This window comes from Nicotiana tabacum, chromosome 21 (genome assembly GCF_000715075.1).
Source record: "Nicotiana tabacum cultivar K326 chromosome 21, ASM71507v2, whole genome shotgun sequence".
Taxonomy (NCBI): Eukaryota; Viridiplantae; Streptophyta; class Magnoliopsida; order Solanales; family Solanaceae; genus Nicotiana; species Nicotiana tabacum.
In genome coordinates this window covers 2824651-2845589 of record NC_134100.1, presented here as the reverse complement: position 1 = coordinate 2845589, position 20939 = coordinate 2824651, and positions in this window count along the sequence as shown.

The following is a 20939-nucleotide window of genomic DNA, read 5'->3' as shown; positions in this document are numbered from 1 at the left end:
AAAGAAATAGAAATCAACAATTTGCAGGGCATCACCCTTCGTGCTTTTACTCTTGTCCTCACCAAAGCAATTATATAACAAAAGTGTGCACGGCATCACCCTTCGTGCTTTTACTCTCGTCCTTACCAATGCAATCATATAATAAAGATGCGCACGACATCACCCTTTGTGCTTTTACTCTCTTTCCTCACCATATAATCAATAAAATTGGCACGGAATGGTATATCGTGTGGCACGGCATCACCCTTCATGCTTTACACTCTTTCCTCACAATATCAAACAATGCACGACATCACCCTTCGTGCTTTAACAATCTTCCTCACCCAAACAACAATCACAAACAAAGGGGCAAAGGAATAAACAAAACCATAATAGGAATCCCAGCAAGGGAACAACAATTAAACAATTAAATCCCGGCAAGGGAACAACATCAACAATATCATCATCCTGGCAAGGGAGACAACCAACAAAGCAACAATATCCCGGCAAGGGAACAATTTAATAACTCTTTCTCTTTCTTTCACTTTTATTTCATAACTCACTTTACCACTTGAGCCAATGCTCCAAAGGGTTCAATCATCTCATATACTTTCACGTTTCGTAATATAACTTGAGCCAATGCTCCTTGATGTTCAAAGGGCACAATTCCTTCCAAAAACTTTTCACAACAATTAGAAATCATCACCAAGGCATGAAAGATACAACAAAATCAAGATATTCACAATATAAAGACTCACGGTCATGCTAGACACCAACGCATAGATACTCGTCACCATGCCTATATGTTGTACTCAACAATTATCACATAGCAAATAGGACTCAACTCATAATTCCTCAAGCTAAGGTTAGACCAAACACTTATCTCGAACTTCCACGGCAAACTCAAGCCTCAAACACCGCTTTTCCTTTCAAATTTGGCTCCAACCCAATCAAATCTATACATAATTGACTTAATAACATCAATAAATGCTAACAATCCAATTCCAACACTTAATTATAGCCTTCTAATCATTCTTCCCAAAAATCCAAAAATCGACCCCGGGCCCGCTTGGTCAAAACACGAGGTTCGGACCAAAACCCGATTACACATTCACCCACGAGCCCGAATATATAATTTGTTTTCAAATCCGACCCCAAAACGAGGTCTAAATCTCAATTAATCAAAAAGCCCTAACTCTACCCAAATCCTTAATTTTCTACCTTAATCACATCTTTTAGGCCTAGAAATCTAATGGGTGTTGATAAAAATGGAAGAAAACAAGTTAAAGATTACTTACCCAAGAGATTGTGGTGAAGAAATGCTTCAAAAATCGCCTAAGAGCTTTGGAGAAGAAGTGGTTTGTGAAATTTTTATAAAATCCCGAAAGTGTTCTATTTTTGGCTTTTAAAATCACTGGATAAAAAGGATCTTCGCGGTCACGATAGACCCTTCGTGTTCGTGATGGGTCAGGCTGGTTAAGCCTTCGCGTTCGCATAAACGGGCTCGCATTTGCAGAGAGTAATCTCCTCGAACCCTCACGTTCGCGTCCAAGGGGTAGCGTTCGCGTAAGGTAAATTCCCCACCCCCTGCCCAGGTCCACTTGGCCTTCGGGTTCGCGTGGCCAAGACCGCGTTCGCGAAGGTATACCCCTCCACTGCCTCGCGTTCGCGACCTGAGCTACGTGTTCACGTAGAAGGAATTTCCTTAGACAAAAATTAATGCATCGCATTCACGTGGGTTCTCCCGCGGACGCGAAGAAGAACATATCAGTACACCAGACCAACTATTTCTGCAAATTTTTCTTAAGTTCAAAACTTCTCTAAACACATACAAAACACACCCGAGCCCTCGGGGCTCCTAACCAAACACACATAATAACTCAACAACATCATACGAACTTAACCGTGCGATCAAATTGCCAGAATAACCTCACTAACAACGATTTAATCCTCAAAATCAAAGGATTTTTCTCAAACTTCATAATACATCAACTTTAGCAATTTAAGTCTGAATCACGTCAAATGAGATCCGTTTTTCATTAAATTTTACAGAAATGTCTTAAATCATATATAAGACCTGCACAGGGTGCCGGAACCAAAAAACGGGCTCGATACCATTATGTTCTAATCAAACTTCTGTTTAAATTTCCTTAAACAATTTTAGAAAATAATTTTCTTTAAAAATTCATTTCTCAGGCTTGGTACCTCGGAATTCGATTCCGGGCATACGCCCAAGTCCCATATTTTCCTACGGACCCTCCGGGACTGTTGAATCACGGGTCCGGATCCGTTTACCCAAAAATGTTGACCGAAGTCAAATTAGCTCATTTTACAGTCAAAATTCATCATTTTTCACAGATTTTCACATCTAGGCTTTCCGGTCATGCGCCGGGACTGCGAACACAAATCGAGGTGATGCTAAAAGAGGTTTTTAAGGCCTCAGAACATAGAATTTAGTTTAAAAACAAGTGATGACCTTTTGGGTCATCATATTTTGGTCCCAGAAGGACCTTCCTCAAGTTGAATGTTCTCGTTGATTAAATCATCTAGTTCGCGTAGGTTCGTCAGTAAAAATGCCTTTGCCAAGTGTTCTCCTTCATTTCATCCAGTGTTCTGGCAATCGGTGACTCTCTTCCTCACTTTTCCTTCTAATTCCAATAGGCTGTATTCCAGATATTCCAACTTCTTACTGGATTTGGTGGCCCTCTCCTTCCATTCATTGATTTGGTCGTTTGATGGAAGATTCCTCCACCAGTCTAGCTAGAGTAAGGGTGTGCTAACCATATTGAATCTTGGGACCTCATGCCTCATTTCTACAAAACAAAAGGGTTAGACTTTACTCCCACCAGACTCGACTATTTATACATTTATGATCAGCATATCGACATTTAGAGCTCCAAATTAATGCATAGAACGTGGTTGCGTCCGTTGGGATTATGGAAACCCCGATGGGCTTTGGATAAGGCTTATTTTAAAGGATCATTATGTGTACCGATGATTGATTGGTTTTACCGCAAATAAGCCTTTCCGAATTTAAAGGTAATAAATAGGAAGAGCGCAACCACTCATTAAAGCGTTGTTATATGATTTGAGACGCACGAGTGGAATATGATGTGGAGCATGGTTGTGAAGCAGTTAATAACATGTAGGCAAGTATTTTCATAGAGGAAAAATAAATATAGCATTTAAATAATTGAAAAGACAGTTACATAAAAAAGGAAAACAAAGAGACAAGTCAGTTTTCAAGGTAATAAAAGAATCATAAATGCTTGAAAAAATAGACAGTTAAATTCAGATAAGGGAGAAGGGTACGAGATAAGCATGCTTGCAATAATTTGTAAAGACAAGTTCGTTATGGTAAGAGCATAAAAATATCCCCAACAAAGTCGTCATGCTGTCGCGCAACCTTTTTTCCTCCGCGGGGAGGAGTCTGGGTTTTGACATTCACTTGGTATAATGACTCATTTCCTTTTGGGAATTAGGTATTTAAGAGTCGCCACCTAAGGGATTATGGTGCGTTAGGGCACCTTGAACGATTAACTCTTGGGTTGGTTTGCATTACTAGAGATTAAGGTAAGGGCTCTAATTAACCTCGAGGGGAAGGGTTAGGCACCCCTCTTGGTCCACAACTGTGGGTTCGGCCGAACTTATATTAACAAATTAGTCCATACAAATAGTTGAATAAAATAAGTTGCAAGTAAAGCACATTGGATTGTTCAAGTAATAAGATAAAGGTTTGAACAAGTTTGAAATAAAGAGAAAGGATATGGTAAGGAGGGTACTAAGTTGGTTATTGTCCGATAAAAACTCCTCAATGAGGGGCTAAACGTGACATTAACGCGTAGTCATCATATCCCATGTCTACCATTCACATCCCCTTATTGGTCATGCAAAGCGAGTGTTTGGTCACTGATACCTATTGCGTGCTGCTACCCGTCCCTTCTTAATGGTCCCGAAGGGAGTTAGGACCTCTACCTATAGGTAGTTCTAGACACACCCCTAAGGTTTAGAATGGTGAAAAAACTCTAAGGTGACAGTCAAAACATTTAGGACTTTTACATAATGGGAGCAATTAAAAGGCTCACATTTTCCTCCTCAGACAAACATACAAGCAGCACGTCTCAAGCACAGTTAAATTCTTTATTAATCAAAGTCCTAAAGCAGGATCTCTAAGTGATTATGCAGAAACAGACCACTTTTAGACTTAGGAGTTATGACCTAGTAGTTTCCGAGGGACTCCCTTAAAAGCTCATTAGAATTAAAATCGTTAAACGACAGAAACAGCTTCAAGAAAATGCAGTTTTTTAAAATTCCCTAAGGCTTGCCTATATGCAATATGGTGTGTCCATATTAATGCAGAAACAGATAGGTTTTCGAAATAGACTCCTTTAATACCTATAGGCATGATATCTAATTTAATTAAATCAATTTGAAAGAACTTGTTTCAAGAAATGTAAACACTTAATAAGACTAGTTTTAAAAGATGAACTTGGCATAATGAAATTGACTTATTAGGCTAATTAAATTATTAGATAGCATTACGAGTGGAATCCCTATAGGCATGGTATCTAGGCATATTACTAATTTGAGACATAATGGTTTAGAACTTATAAACATGGTTTCTAACATGACAAATACAGAATCTTATGGGCATGGTTTCTAACATAACAAATGCAAAATCTTATAAGCATAGTTTCTAGCATGACAAATGCAGAATCTTATGGACATGGTTTCTACCTGATGCAAAAGGAATTGGAAATGAGATCCTATAGGCATGATTTCTATTAGGCAAAGCAATCAGATTTAAAAGAGTAAGACCCAATGAGCATGTTTTCTACTTACGCAAATAGTCAGATTTTAATAAAAAGGTCCTAAGAGCAGGATCTCTACCCATATTACTCCGTAAAATATACATCTACCCACCCTTTTTACTAAATGCCTCAAATATCTGTTTACAAATTATTACATGCCAATAAATGAATTAAAAAAATGAAATAGAAAATCAAGAAGTTATTCTTATAAGACTCAATTCCATAGGCAAATCAGAGTCTAGGTGCGTCAAAGTTCTATAAGGGTCTCAAGGGACCCGGGCAATGCTTACACCTGGACTTAGCAACCAAAAATTGAACCAGTGTAGTGTGGAAAGGCCAGCCTCAGTATGCCAGAGTTCAGAGGGCTCTCAAGAGGATCCTAAGGCAGTACACATACTAGAGAAGGCAGAACTTATTGACTAAGAGTAAAGTGAAAGTGTAGGACACAAGTTGAAAAAGGTTTATTAAAGACTGTATTAGAAATCCTGTTTTGAAAGTAATTAGTAAAGCAACAGAAGGTTATTTGAAGAGAGGTGGGAGTGGTAAACAAAGTCAAACACCTTAAGATAGGATCACACACAGCTAGTCTACAGAATCCAAATGAATTCAGTAGTCACACAAGGGTTAAGGGGTTTGGGGATACACAGACACTGGACTGCAAACACATAATCCAGCAAGGGTCTTAGGACTGATTTGGACATGCTCAGAAATAGTTGATACTGGCATAATCACAAACAAGTCAGGAAGAACAAATAGAAAGGGGTAATTGGATTTGGGAACTCATAGGCTGGTAAGCACACAAGAAGTAAAAGGTAATTGACAAGGCATGCTTTGAAACATACATAAGGGCATACATTAATCTAAAGGGGAGGGGAGGCATAATAGCATGCTAGTAATGTAACTCAACTACAAGTTTCACAACAGAACCACAAGTAGAAGCAAGCTATAAATAAAAGAAACTGAACCAATAAGAGAAACATGTTGTTGATGAGGCTTTAAATTAAACTAGGACATACTAGTGAAGATAGAAGTAAACAGAATGCAAGAATAAGAGAGAGCACAGATGATTAGTCTTGGCTTGCAGCCGGCTAATAGCAGCAATAGTACAATAGAGAGGGGAGAGCAAGGATTTTTAGTAAGAGAGGTAGTTTTGAAAACCAAGTGTTCGTCTCTGGTTAATAAAAGACTTAGGGTATTTATATTTTAAAGTAGGTAGTGAAATAAGGTAAAAATCATAGTATTATGGTAATTTAAGAACTCAGAATCAATCAATTAGAAAATCAAGGAAGCACTCCCTTAATTTAAGGAATGAAATCAAACGGGAAGATTCAACATCATATAAGGCAAGAAGAAAAATCAATGCATGACTAAATAAGGAAGGAGTCAAGGTTCAGTAGGCATAGAGTAGTCAATTAGGACCAAATTCATAAAACCTTAATTAAGGACACAACTAAGTAGAAATAAGTAATGTAGCAAATATGGTAAGGAAATTAGTCAACTTAAATAGACGGGGTAAAGCTTATAGAGCTTTAAAAGAAAATCTTTCAATGACCATCAATTAAGATAATCAGAATCAATCAAGAGGGAGTCACAGTTCTGTATTTCAACATATAAATAGAGAAGATCACACAGACGTAGCAAATGGCAAGGTTAGCCATATTGACAAACAAATGAGCGTAGTCACACAGAAGTGACATAAGTAGGCTAGGAATTTAGTAAACACATTCGAAGCATGGCGATCACAAGAGATTAACAAGAATCAAGTAAGCAGGATAACACATAGAGCTAAGGCAAAGAAAATCATGCTGACACACATGACTAAAGCAATGAAAAACATGCTAACTCACAAAACCAAAGTAGAGAAAATCATGCTAACACACAGAACAAAAGCAGAGAAAATCTTAAAAAATTTAGGCTTTTAACAGAGTCGAGTTAAAAAGTAGTAGGAACATAAAATCGGTCAAAATAAGCAAGGAAAAAGGCTTAATCATAAAGAAATCGGTTAAAACAAGTGTAGAAGGAACTCCGGGAAACCCTTGTTTTCAAAGAAAGTAAAAATGGTTTGAAGTAGAGGATCATTCAGAAGAAGATCGAGAATAAGCAAATCATAGAAGGAAATAGGATTAAAGTATTAAAAATAACACAGATCTTAAGAGATTCAGAAAAGAGTTGGGGTTTCAAAGGAAACCCAAGTAGAAATCGAGAAAACCTGTTGCAAACTTCACAAATCGTAACACATATGGTATGATTTTGCCCAAAATCACACCAGGGAAGCCAGGAACACGGAAGCAGAAACCTTAGGTCCAAATTGGCATGGCCCAGGACCCTTGAAGGTCTTAGATATGATAAGCAAGGCGATGAGAGACCCATTGGAGGCTTGGAGTTGAAAGGATGGTCGCTGGAGATGACCGGAGAAGAAGGCGATTGACGGAGTCTATGGTTAGGTTGAGAGAAAAGTGGAGATGAGAGAGTTTGAGGGCGGCAGATTTGAAAAATGATTTAGGGTAAGGGGTTTGTTTAGAATTAAAAAGGGCAGGAGTGATGAGGGTCGTTGATATCTTAGATCAACGGATGGGATTTAATGAGGCTTTAGGTTGAGTAGGAATAATTGGGGCATGGGTCGCGTTAATTGATTAGGAGATTGGGCTAGGGAGGGGTCTGAATTAGGCTAAAATTGAAAGCCAAATCTGGTTATGATTTAAATAGTCAATTTTCCCTATTTTAATTTATAGAAAATAATAGGTAATTTTTGGAAAATGATTTAAAATGCATAATTGACATTTTAAAAATATAGGGACCAATTTTATGCATATATAATATAATTATACCTTAAAATGGGCTAACAATGATATTTTATGCAATTTAGCTTGAAAAATACTAAATATAATTATAAAAATGCATAAAAATTACATTAGCTATATTTTGGCTGATCAGCGGATGAAGAAGCACGTGTTCTCGCCATCTGCGAAAGAACAGAGTAGAAGTTCAATAGCATTGAGAAACCAAATCGCACGACGGAGAAGAGTAGAAGTAAAATTGTTCCTAACTCTGTAGCCTCTGGGGATAAGCACAGACGTCTTTGTACCGATCCCTAAAACTATACCAAGCTTGTCCGTGAGTTGTGAGAGCTAAGCAACCTAGAGCTCTGATACCAACTTGTTACGACCCGGATTTCACACCCTCGGGAGTCGTGATGGCGCCTACTAGTGAAAGCTAGGCAAGCGACTATTCCGATTAATTTACCCTTTCCATTTTAACTTCTTATCGATTGCAAGTTATCATATAATAAATAGCGGAAATAATAATGAGGAAGAGTGAAATTTAATGATTAAGCTAATACCATTATGAATTCATAAATATAAACCACCCATAACTGGTGTCACAATCTCACGGACTATATAAGATTACTACAAATAGGTTCTGAACGGATTAAATATATGTCTGCCTCTGGAATAGTAAAGAACAGAAAGAAGTTACATAAGAAGGGGACGCCAAGGCCTACAGACGTCTGCAGGACTACCTCGGGTCTCCTGATGGGCTAAAGGCAGCAACCCCTAACTAAGGTTCGTATGCTCCAGTACCGAGATCTGCACAAAAGGTGCAGAGTGTAGTATCAGTACAACCAACTCCATGTACTGAGTAAGTGTCGATCCTAACCTCGGAGAAGTAGTGATGAGGCGAGGACAAAATAAACAAATAACCTACAATTAAATAGTATCTAGCAGGATAACAATAATATAAGTAATTCAAAAGTAGCGGGGGAGGGGTAACATGCTGTGGGGAAAGTACCAACATAAAGAATCGATGTAACAAAGGAAATAAGAAATTAAGGTATTGGAACCATAAACAGTAAGAATTCATATCAAACAGGAAATAAGTGCACGACATCATCATTCATGCTCTTACTATCAAGTCTCACCAATGCAATCAAATAATGAAAATGTGCACGGCATCACCCTTCGTGCTTTTACTCTCATCATCAACATATGAATCAAGGAAACGACACGACATCACCCTTCATGCTTTTACTCTCAATAAGATGGCACGCCATCACCCTTCATGCATTAACACTCACAATATCGGCATGGCATCACCCTTCGTGCATTAACACTCTCTCATAATATCATGCACGACATCACCCTTCGTGCTTTACACTCTTTCCTCACCATATGCATAAGTATGAATGTGCACAACATCACCCTTCGTGCTTTATCTCTCTTTCCTCACCCAAACAATAACAACAACAACATCACGGCAAGGGAATCACAATAATAATAAGTACATCCCGGCAAGGGAATCAAAAATAAGAGTGAATACATCCCGGTAAGGGAACCAACAATAACCAAACTTGTACCAACAATTAACTTCGCAATTGAACCTCAACGGGATCCAATGCTCACAATAAACAAATACATAGAAGATAATCATAAGTCTTGCTCAATATGGATATTCAACAAAAAAGGCATTTGTAGTAATTATTACGAAACACAATGATCACAATTTAAGACTTACGGGCATGCTTGACACCAACGTATAGATACTCGTCACCACACCTATATGTCGTACACTACACTATCACATAGCAATTAAGGCACAATATATATTCCCTCAAGCCAAGGTTAGACCAAACACTTACCTCAATGCCACGAACACAATCAAGCCTCAACTACCGCTTTACCTCTCGATTTCACTTCCAATTCGCTTGTATCTAGCCACAATTTACTTAATAATATTAATAAATGCAAAATAAACCAATTCTAATGCTTGAGAATAGGCTTTCTAGTGTTTTCCTCAAAAAGAAAGTCAAAAATCGACCCCGAGCCCGCTTAGTCCGAACCCGAAATTCAGACCAAAACCCGATTACCCATTCACCCCGAGCCCGGATATACAATTGGTTTTGGAATCCGACCTCATGTGGTCTAAATTCCCTAATTTCGATATTCCTAAGTTCTACCCAAAATTCCCAATTCCACCATGAAAACCCTAGATTCTAGGATGAAATCTTGTAAAAAAAAAAGTTAAGAAGTGAAAGAAATGAGTTAAAAATCACTTGCTTGTATTTTGGGAAGAAAGTGTGTTGAAAAATCGCCTCATATGTTTTAGGGTTTTGAAAAAAATTAAAAATGGCTGAAAGTTCTCATTTATATATGTCCTTCTCAGACCCTCCCCGCTGACCGCATAAAAAGGACCGCGACCGCGGAGCTCCACCGCAGACCGCGAAATATCGAGCGCGGCCGCGAGGACATGACCTTGCCTATCGCTGATCGCGAAAACCCCACCGCGGTCGCGAGAAATCACCGCACACCGTGAAGCCTGGTTCGGAGACCTGCAACTTTCTCTGAACCCGCAACAGTTGTTTTCTAAGTCTAAATTCACTCTGTGGCCTATCCAAAACTCACCCGAGCCCTTGCGGCTCCAAACTAATCATGCACGCAAGTCTAAAAACCTCATACGAACTTCCTCGTACAATCAAATCATCAAAATAACGTCAACAGCCACGGATTCAACCTCAATTTCATAAAAATCGCTCAAGAACATTGAAATTACCGTTTTCTCAACTATAGGTCCATTTTATACCAAATCAATTCCGATATTTACCAAATTGCATAGATTCAACTTAATTAATAATTCAAATCTGTACCGAGTTCTGGAACCAAGATACGAGCCCAATACCATCAATAACATGCATCATTTCATTTCAAAAAGCCTTTATATTTTCTAGCAATAATTTTCTATCAAAATTCTTTTCTCGGACTTGGGACCTCGGAATTCAATTCCAGGCATATGCCCAAGTACCATATTTTACTACGGACGCTACGGGACCCTCGAATCACAGGTCCGGATTCATTTTCCAAGAATGTTGACCAAAGTCAACTTTAACCAAATTTTAAAGGCCAAATTCATATTTGTTCTTATTTTTCACATAAAAGCTTTCCGGAAACGCGCCCGACTGCGCACGTCATACGTGGTAAGACAAAAAGAGGTTTTCAAGACTTTAGAACGCAAAATTTATATTTAAAATAGGTGATGACCCAAGGGTCATCACATTCTCCACCTCTAAAACAACTGTTCGTTCTCGAACGGACATAAAAAAGAAGTACCTGAGTCGAGAAAAGATGGGGATAACGGCTTCGTATATTGGACTCGGACTCCCAGGTCGCTGCCTCAACAGGTTGACCCTTCCACTGACCGTGAACCGAAGGAAAACTCTTCGACCTCAACTGACGAACCTGCCGGTCTAGAATGGCTACCGGCTCCTCCTCATAGGACAAGTCCTTGTTCAACTGAACACTGCTAAAGTCTAACACGTGGTATGGATCGCAGTGATACTTCCAAAGCATGGACACATGAAACAATGGATGCACGGCTGATAAATTCGGCGGCAATACAAGCTCGTAAGCCACATATCCCACTCTCTAAAGAATCTCAAAAATACGAATGAATTTAGGGCTTAGCTTGCCCTTCTTTCCAAATCTCATCATACCCTTCATAGGGGACACCCGAAGCAACATCCGCTCGCCGACCAAGCATGCCGCTTCATGAACCTTACGGTCAACATAACACTTCTGCCTGGACTGAGCTGTGTGAAGCCTATCGTGAATGATCTTAACCTTGTCCAAGGCATCCTGTACTAGAGGCAAACCACCCAATCGGCGACCGACACCGTCTACCATATAAAGCCTCAAAGAGAGCCATCTGGATGCTCGACTGGTAATTGTTGTTATAGGCGAAGTCCACTAAAGGCAAGAACTGATCCCACGAACCTCCAAAGTCAGTGACACATACTCGGAGCATATCCTCCAAAATTTGAATGGTACACTCGGACTGCCCATTCATCTGAGGATGAAATGCTGTGCTCAACTCGACCCGCGTACCCAACTCATGCTGCATTGCCCTCCAGAAATGCAAGGTAAACTGCGTACCTCGATCAGAAATGATAGACACGGGCACACCATAAAGACGAACAATCTCCCAGATATAGATCTTAGCTAACCTATCGGAAGAATATGAGACTGCCACATAAATAAAATGCACTAACTTGGTCAGCCTATCAACAATAACCCATACGGCATCGAACATCCTCTAAGTCCGTGGGAGTCCAACATCGAAGTCCATAGTGATCTGCTCCCACTTCCACTCACGAATATCAATCTTCTGAAACAAACCACCAAGTCTCTGATGCTCGTACCTTACCTACTGACAATTCAATAATCGAGCTACATAGGCAACAATGTCCTTCTTCATACTTCTCTACCAATAATGCTGCCGCAAATCCTGATACATCTTAGCGACGCCCGGATGAATAGAATACCGGGAACTATGTGCTTCCTCTAGAATCAACTCACGAAGTCCATCCACATGAGGCACACAAATACGACCCAGCATCCTCAGAACTCCATCATCTCAAACTGCAACCTGCTTGGCACCCTGTGTCGCACTGTGTCTCTAAGGACAAGCAATTGAGGATCATCATACTGCCGATCTGGGATACGCTCAAATAATGAAGAACGAGCGCCTATGCAAGCTAGCACACGACTGGGCTCAGAAACATCCAACCTCACGAACTGATTGGCTAAAGCCTGAACATCCAAGGCAAGCGGTTTCTCCCCGACCGGAATATACGCAAGGCTGCCCATACTGGCTGACTTCCTACTCAAAGCCTCGGCCACTACATTGGCCTTTCCCATATGATACAAGATGGTAATATCATAGTCTTTCAACAACTCCAACCACCTCTTCTGCCTCAAATTTAGCTCCTTCTGCTTGAAGAATTATTGCAAACTCTTGTGATCCGTGAACACCTCACATGACACACCATATAGATAATGCCTCCAAATCTTCAACACGTGAACAATGGCTGCTAGCTCCAAATCATGAACTGGATAATTCTTCTCGTGAATCTTTAACTGTCGCGAAGCATATGCAATAACCTTGCCATTCTGCATCAACACCACACCAAGTGCAATACGCGATGCATCACAATATACCGTATATGGTCCTGAACCTGTTGGCAAAATCAACACTGGCGCCGTGGGAAAAATCAATACTAGCGCCGTGGGAAAAATCAACAGTGGCATCGTGGTCAAAGCTGTCTTGAGCTTCTGAAAGCTCGCCTCACATTCGTCCGACCACCTAAACTGGGCACCCTTCTAGATCAACCTAGTCATCGGGGCTGCAATAGATGAAAACCCCTCCACAAACTGAGGTAATAGCCCGCCAAACCCAAGAAACTCTCGATATCTGTAGCTAATGTGGGTCTGGGTGTCGCGACCCAAAAATCCCTCCGATGAAGTCATGATTGCACCTAGTCGCTAAACTAGGTAAGTCTAATATTTACGGAGATAACATTTATATTTGCTAAATTTAAATTAAATAACGCTTAACAAATTACAATTTCCAAAAACCGGTGGTACAAGTCATAAGCCTTTCTAAGAGTAGCTACACAAAATACATACATCAGTGTTTTGAAACAAGAGGAACAAATGGAAATAAGTACAAATGAAGGTGACTCCGAGGCCTGCAAACGCTGCAACAGGTTTACCTTGAGTCTCCATTGCAATGACCCGCATAGCTACTACCAATAAAAAACCTGCTTTGTACACAAAAATGTATAGAAGTCATAGAGAAACTCACAATCAAGAAGTATCAAAACAATAAGGAAGGCAATCACTTCAATTAAGGCAATTAATGGTCAAGTAACAAATAGGAATTAGAGAAGGGCTAACAACAGCGTATGGAGCATATCAAGGTAAATTACGCAATTAGGAAACTCAATCATAACAGAACACTTTCCATATAATGAACATAAGGAACTAAGAACACTAAAGGCAAATTTCCCCCAAATAAGTCCAAGCACACACTCATCACCTCGCGTGCACGGACTACAATTAGCATAGAAGACTCAAATCCTAAGGGGAAGTCCACCACACAAGGTTAGGCAAGATACTTACCTCAAAGACGACAAACCAATACTCTAAAATGCACTTCTCGGGTGAAAAGACCTCCGGACGGCTCAAATCTAACAAAATACGACTTAAATACATCAAACAATGCAAGAGAAACAATTTCAATTGACAAAACTATGATTCTTATACAATTTGCAAAAATTTAACAAAAGTCAACTCCCCGGGCCCGCACCTCCAAAAATTCCGATAAGAGTTCACCCATACAAAAATTATCCATTTCCGATACCATTTGGTCCTTCAAATCATCATTTTACATTTTTGAAACATTTCACAATTTTTTCTAAATTCCATCCCAAATCACAGATCAAATTATGAATTCAATGATAGACTCATGTATTTTAGCCAAATACGAGTTAGAATCACTTACCAGATGAATTTCTTGAAAAACCTTCAAAAATCGCCAAGATCCGAGATCTTTAGGTAAAAATATGAAATAAAACCCTAAATCTTGTATTTATAATGTACCTCTCATATTTCCATCACCGCTGACCGTGGTCCATCACCGCTGACCGCGGTAAATCCATAGCTACAAATGTTGACTGCAGTGACATACTTTAGCATTTTGGCCATAACATTCTCTATAGTTATCCAAATTGTTATTTCTTTAGCTTTCTAAAACGAGACACGAAGGGCTACAACTTTTGTTTTTGGATCATCTCAAAATTCCTTGTATATAATAAGATATAGGCTTCCGAAGTCAGACCAATGAACCTGCAGATTCTTCCTCACCACGGACTGCGGACTATTTTATGCCTCAGCGGTAATCCCACCGCCTCAGGGGAAAAACTTCCGCCTCAGTGGTAAGACTTCTAGCCCCAGCAAAGATTTAAGCATCAGAACCATTTTCTAAGTTTCAGAATGTCCAGACTCGCTCAAAACTCAACCGAAACTCATCCGAGGCCCCCGGAACCTCAACCAAATGTACCAACACATCCCATAACATCATACGAACTTAGCCCCACTCTCAAATCACTTCAAAAAACGCTAAACCACGAATCAAATGCTGAAACGCATGAAAATCACTATGAACTTCAAGAACCTCTAGAATTGCAATCAAGCGTCTGAACCATATCAAATCAACTCCAAACGATACCAAATTTTGCAGGCAACTCCTAAATGACATAACGGAGCTGTTCCAACTTTCGGAATCGCATTTCGACCTTGATAACACAAAAGTCAACTATGGGTCAAACCTCTCCATTTTCCAAACTTCAACTTTTCCAACTTTCACTGAAATGCCTCAAATTACGCTCCAGGTGTGACGACCCAAATGGTTATCACCTGTTTTCCTATCCATTCTGTGCTTCCAAGGCCTTGAAATTCTCATTTAGAGTTGCCTCGATTTGTGTGCGCAGTCCGAGAACGTAGCTGGAAAGTTTAAATATGAAATTTTGTGAAAAATGCTAAGTTTTGATGTTAAATGGAATAAATTTGACTTCGGTTAATATTTTGGGTAAACGGACCCGGACCCGTGATTTGACGGTGCCGGAGAGCCCGTAGGAAATATGGGTGTGGGCATATGTCCGGAATCGAATTCCAAGGTCCCAAGACCGAGAAATGAATTTTGAAGTAAAATTATTTTTCTGAAATTTTTTAGGAAAATGGAAATGAAATTTGATTAGAACGTGTTGGTATCGGGCCCGTATTTTGGTTTCCGAGGGCGAACACGAGGGCTCGATGTGCTAAAGCATCGCGAATGCGAGCCCAGTGTCACGAACGCGAAGGTGTTCAGGCCTGACCCATCGCGAACGCGAGTTGCCCATCGCGAACGTGAAGGGCAATTTTGCCTAGTTATTTTAAAACCCCAAAACCGAACAATTACTGGATTTTCACAAAACTTCACAAACTTTTTCTTCTTCAAAGTTATAGGGCGACTTTTGAAGCATCTTTTCACCATTAACTCGTGGGTTAACAATCTTTAACTTGTTTTCTTCATTTTCAATCAACATCTATTGAAATTCTAGGCCTAAAACATGTAATTAAGGGTAGAAATTTGGGAATTGGGTAGTGTTAGGGCTTTTGATTTTTCTTGATTTAGACCTCGTTTTGGGGTCGAATTTGAAAACAAATTATATATCCGGGCTCGTGGGTGAATGGGTGATTTGATTTTGGTCCGAACCTCGTGTTTTGACCAAGCTGGCCCGTGGTCGATTTTTTGGATTTTGGGAAGAATGCTTGGAAAGCTATAATTAGGTATTTGGTTCGCATTGTTTAGCATTTATTGATGTATTGAAGTCATTATTGTATAGATACAATCGATTTAGAGCCAAATTCGAGAGGAAAGGCGGTAATTGAGGATTGATTTGGCCGTGGAAGTTTGAGGTAAGTGTTTGGTCTAACCTTAGCTTGAGGGATTAGGAGTTGAATCATATTTGCTATGTGCTAATTGTTGAGTACGACATATAGGCATGGTGACGAGTATCTATACATTGGTGTCTAGCATGACCGTGAGTCTTTATATTGCGGATATTCTAATTTTGTCGTATCTTTCATGCCTTAATGGTGATTTAAATATATGTTGTAAAAAGCATGTGAAAGAAATTGTGATCTTTGAACTTCGAGGAGCATTGGCTCGAGTTTTAATACGAATTATGAAAGTATATGAGATAATTGAACCCTTTGGAGCATTCGCTCAAGTGGTAAAGTGAGTTGATAAGTAAAAGTGAAAGAAAGAGAAAGAGTTATTGAATTGTTCCCTTGCCGGGATGTTTGTTGCTTTGTTGATTATCTCCCTTGCCGGGATGCTGAGATTATTGATATTGTTCCCTTGCCGGGATTTAACTGTTTAATTGTGTTCCCTTGCCGGGATTTCTACTATTATTTGTTTACTCCCTCGCCCTTTTGTTTGTGATTGTTGTTTGGGTGAGAAAGAGCGTTAAAAGCATGAAGGCAGATGTCTTGCATTGTTTGCTATTGTGAGGAAAGAGTGTAAAGCACGAAGGTTGATGTCGTGCCGTATGATTTACCATTCCGTACCGATATTCATTGACTATGTGGTGAGGAAAGAGAGTAAAAGCACGAAGGGTGATGTCGTGCACATTATTATGAAACAATTGATTTGGTGAGAACAAGAGTAAGAGCACGAAGAGTGATGCCGTGCACATTTTTATTATAAATATTGTTTGGGTGAGGACGAGAGTAAAAGCACGAAGGGTGATGCCGTGCAAATCGTTGAATTTTGATTCTTTTTGATATTCTGGCTTTGTTTTTTTCTTTCTTTTATTGAGGTTTTCTATTAGGAACTATTACCTCCCCACAGCATGTTCCCCCTTCCCACATTGATTGATTGTTTCAAATATTTCTTTTCCTCTATACATATGGATATTTGAACTGCACAGGTTATTTTGTAGTCTGGTCCTAGCCTTATCACTACTTCACCGAGGTTAGGCTAGGCACTTACCAGCACATGGGGTCGGTTGTGCTAATACTACACTCTGTGCGCTTTGCAGAGATCCACGTATTAAACAGCAGCAGCAGCGTGGGAGTCAGCCTTCAGTCCACCGAGACACCGAGGTAGCCTTGTAGGTGTCCGTAGGCCCAACGTCTCCTCTATCTTATATTTTATTCTGTTATCTCATGTATTCGAGACAAACAGTGTATATTTCTTTCAAACAGTTGTATTTAGTTCTCTTAGTAGTTCGTGAGTGATGTGACACCAGTTCTTGGGTATAGGCATATGTTGATTTTACATCATTGTTCAGCTTATTTAATTTAGGTCTTCCGCTTATTTATTTAATTCCGCTATTTTCATGATATCACTGATAATTGTTAAACAAAGTAATTTGATAATGATGTAAGCGGTTAAGTATTGCCTTGCCTAGCTCTCATTAGCATGCGCCATCACGACTCCCGAGAATGGAAAATCCGGGTCGTGACAAGTTGGTATCAGAGCACTAGGTTACATAGGTCCCACAACTCACGGACAAGCTCAGTAGAGTCTGAGGGATCGGTATGTAGATGTATGTATTTATCCCCCAGAGGCTACAGAGTTAGGAAAATCTCACATTTGTTCTTTCTTGTCGTGCGGATTTGTTCCTCAAATGCTAATTGGATTTATACTTTGTTCTTTTGCAAATGGCGAGAACACGAGCTTCCTCATCTACCGCTCAGCAACCCGAGCCCCCAGCAGCAGCTCCCACTAGGGGAAGAGGGTGAGGCTGAGGCCGTACTAGAGGCTGAGGTAGGGGTAGAGCTCAGTCCCGAGCAGCAGCACCAGTGGCGGAGCCTCAGGTTGATTTTGAGGAGGAGGTTCCGGCCCCAACAGTTCTGGTGGGCCTAGCTCAGGTCCCAGAGGGGTTTATTGCCACCCTAGTTCTTCAGGACGCTCTAGTCCGATTGGTGGGCCTCATGGAGAGTGTCACCCGAGCAGGTTTGCTTCCTGTAGCACCAGCCACTTCTCAGGCTGGAGGAGGGGATCAGACTCCTGCTACGTGCACTCCGGAGCAGGTAGCTCCCTAGGTTCAGGTTCCAGCGGTTCAACCAGCTGTGGAAATTCAGCCGGGTGTAGTAGCTAGACCGGTGATGGAGCGACTATGTCTGCCGATGCTTTGTAGATTCTGGATAAGTTCACCAAGCTCTTCACTTCTACATTCAGCGGTGCATCTACTGAGGATCCCCAGGATTATCTAGACAGTTGCCATGAGGTTCTTTGGAACATGGGGATCGTTGAGACCAATGGAGTTGATTTTGCTACCTTTCGTCTGTCTAGATCCGCCAAGACTTCGTGGAGGGATTATTGCTCAGCTAGACCATTCGGTTCACCATATTTGATTTGGGAGAGTTCATAGTGTTGTTTTTGGAGAAGTTTCTCCACGTGACTCAGAGAGAGGCCTTTCGGAGGCAGTTTGAGCGCCTCCAACAGGGTTCCATGACGGTCACCCAGTATGATACCAGGTTCATCGATCTAGCTCGCCATGCTCTTGGCATACTTCCCACCGAGAGAGAGAGAGAGTGGGGAGGTTTATTAATGGTCTTATTCAGCCGATTCGTCTTTAGATGGCCAAGGAGGCCGGGAGTGAGATCACCTTTCAGGAGGCGGCCAATGTGGCCTGCAGAGTTGAGATGGTTCTGTCACAGGGAGGTGGTTATGGGTCGGATAAGAGACCCCGTCATTCAGGAAGATTCAGTGATACCTCGTCTGGAGGTAGAGATTCATATGGTAGAGGCCATCCTCCTAGCCCCTTTCAGTCAGCTCTCCAGATCCCCATAGCACTTCAGGTGGTCGTGGTTATCTGATCAGCAGCCTTATAGTGCACCACCAACTCCTATCAGTGCACCGTCTCTTTAGAGTTTCTGAGTTGGTCATTCAGGACGACAGGGCCAACAGTTTCAGCACCCGAGGGCTTGTTACACTTCTAGTGATCCGGGTCACATTGCCAGGTTTTGCCCTCGAGCACCGGGTAGATCTCAGCATCAGGGTTCTCGTGCTATGGTACAGGAACCAAGTGTTCCATAGCCCGCCTAGCCAGTTAGAGGTGGGGGTAGAGGTGCTAGAGGTGGAGGTAGAGGTCCTAGAGGTGGAGCTCAGGCCGCCAAAGCTGGAGGCCAGCCAGCAGCAAGCCATCCCAGAGAGGTAGTTCAGGGTGGTGGGGCCCAGCCCCAATGTTATGCCCTTCCAGCTAGGCCCGAGGCTGAGGCTTCAGATGCAGTCATTACAGGTACTATTCTGGTTTGTGATAGAGATGCTTCAGTGCTATTTGATCCAGGGTCTACGTATTCGTATGTGTCATCTTATTTTGCACCGTACCTGGTCATGCCTAGTGATTCGTTGAATATTCCTGTTTATGTGTCTACACCGGTGGGTGATTCTATTGTGGTCGATCGAGTTCATCGTTCTTGTATTGTGGTGATTGGGGGTCTTGAGACCCGTGTTGATCTGTTGCTTCTAGACATGGTCAATTTTGATGTTATATTGGGGATGGACTGGTTATCACCTTACCACGCTATCTTGGACTGTCATGCCAAGACTATTATCTTAGCCTTACCGGATTTGCCCCATTTAGAGTGGAGAGGGACTCCTAGTCATTCTACCCGCAGTGTTATTTCGTATGTGAAAGCTCGGTGTATGGTCGAGAAGGGGTGTTTGGCCTATTTGGCGTATGTTCGCAATTCTAGTGCTGAGGTTCCCTCTATTGATTTTGTGCCTGTTGTTTGTGAGTTTCCTGAGGTATTCCCTTCAGACCTACTGGGGATGCCACCCGACAAGGATATTGACTTCTGCATTGATTTGGCTCCGGGTACTCAACCCATTTCTATTCCGCCGTATCGCATGGCCCCGCCTGAGTTGAAAGAGTTGAAGGAGCAGTTGCAAGACTTGCTTGAGAAGGGTTTCATTAGACCCAATGTTTTGCCTTGGGGTGCGCTGGTGTTGTTTGTTAAGAAAAAGGATGGTTCGATGAGAATGTGCATTGATTACCGGCAGTTGAACAAGGCCACCATCAAGAATAAGTATCCACTGCCGAGGATTGATGATTTGTTCGATCAGCTTCAGGGTGCATTGGGTTCGTATTGTTTAGCATTTATTGATGTATTGAAGTCATTATTGTATAAATACAATCGATTTGGAGCCAAATTTGAGAGGAAAGGCGGTAATTGAGGATTGATTTGGCCGTGGAAGTTTGAGGTAAGTGTTTGGTCTAACCTTAGCTTGAGGGATTAGGAGTTGAGTCTTATTTGCTACGTGCTAATTGTCGAGTAAGACATATAAGCATGGCGACGAGTATCTATACGTTGGTGTGAAGCATGACCGTGAGTCTTTATATTATGGATATTCTGATTTTTGTCGTATCTTTCATGCCTTAATGATGATTTCTATATGTTGTTAAAAGCATGTGAAAGAAATTGTGATCTTTGAACTTCGAGGAGCATTGGCTCGAGTTAAAATACGAATTGTGAAAGTATACAAGATAATTGAACCCTTTGGAGCGTTGGCTCAAGTGGTAAAGTGAGTTGAGAAGTAAAAGTGAAATAAAGAGAAAGAGTTATTGAATTGTTCCCTTGTCGGGATGTTTGTTGCTTTGTTGATTATCTCCCTTGCCGGGATGCTGAGATTATTGATATTGTTCCCTTGCTGAGATTTAACTGTTTAATTGTGTTCCCTTGCCGAGATTTCTATTATTATTTGTTTACTCCCTCGCCCCTTTGTTTGTGATTGTTGTTTGGGTGAGTAAGAGCGTTAAAAGCA